Consider the following 1,497-nt stretch of genomic DNA (forward strand, 5'->3'; position numbering starts at 1 on the left):
GGAGAAAACAGTGCAACAATGAATGAATGAAAACCCAAAATCTCTGTAAATGTTCATTAAAACTAATAAAATTTAATAATAATAATTTTTTTAAAGCCTTTGAGTTTGTGGTGCTGGAGAAGTTAGACTGCCAAAGGAACAAACAGTTCTGTCCTAGAGAGGGTGAAACCAACTTTCTCCTTGGAAAGCTCTGTCTGCCATATTTTGGTCATGTTACTATGAGAGACCAGTACTTGGAGAAGGACATCATGATTGGAAGGGTGGAGGGTCAGTGAAGGAGAAGAAGACCCTGGTTTAGATAGATTGACACAGTACCTGGGGTAATGGAAGTAGGTGTGTTGGAGACTGGGAGATTGGCTCAGTATAGGGCAGAGTTATGAACTATTGTTTATAGGGTCTCAGTGAGTTACAGGTGACTTGATGGCACATAACAACAACAAGAACCTCCAACTCCAATGAATGATGCCCATTTTTAACTCCTGTCCAAGAAGAAGGTGTGTTATTCTTATCTCTTCCTGGATCATACCATTCCATTTATGATCTCTTTTCCTTTTTCTTAGAGAGAGTTCTCCACTGGTCCTTGCCTTTGTTGTTATGTGCCACCCAGTCTCCTATGACTCATAGCAACCTTATGTATAATAGCTCTGAAGCCTTCCCCTGTCCTGAGTCAGGCTCACTGACTCTGACACATGTACCCCCTTTTCTCTAGTCACACGTATCAATCCATCTTATGTGAGGTCTTCCTCTCCTGTGCTGTCCCTCCACCTTTCTGAACATAATGTCTTTCTCCAAGGATGGTCTCTTCTGACCACATGCCCAAAACGTGTAAAATGGGAACTTCAAAATCCTACCATCCAAGGAGAAACTTGGCTTCACTCTTTCCAAGAAAGACCTATTTGTTTTCTTGGCAGTCCATAGTATGTTCAAGACTCTTCTCTAGCACCACACTCAAAGGCATCAATTCTTCTTCTATCATCTTTAGTCATTGTCCAGCTCTCTGTTGAATAGCAACTAATTGTGAAGACTGTAGACTGGATTGGGCGCACGTTGGTCTCTAGCCTGATATCATTGCTTCTTAGTTTTCTGGCAAGGACCCTTGTAGCATATTTACCTAATGCAATTTGTCTTTGGGTTTCCTGACGCTGGTGCCAAAAGTGTTGACCTAGGTTAACTAAAAAGTCTTTTGCTCTTGGGTTAGTCCAGACTCATAGTGATGCCGTGCAGCTTGGAGCAGAGTTATGTTCCATAAGACTTTCAAGTAATGCTTTTTCAGAAGTAGAACTTCAGGTCTTTCTTCTGAGGTGCTTTGGGTAGATAAGAATCTCTCACATATTTTTTTTTATTATTATTAGATTTTATTAGTTTTAATGAACATTTACAGGGATTTTGGGTTTTCATTTCTTCATTGCTGCACCATTCTCTCTACCCTCCTCCCCAGTTTGTTCTTCTTCCCCCGCCATCCGAATGTCTGTTTTAATTGTCCAATTGCCACAGTGC

This window comes from Elephantulus edwardii, unplaced genomic scaffold (genome assembly GCF_000299155.1).
Source record: "Elephantulus edwardii isolate Elephantulus edwardi_28Jun2011 unplaced genomic scaffold, EleEdw1.0 scaffold00206, whole genome shotgun sequence".
Lineage (NCBI taxonomy): Eukaryota > Metazoa > Chordata > Mammalia > Macroscelidea > Macroscelididae > Elephantulus > Elephantulus edwardii.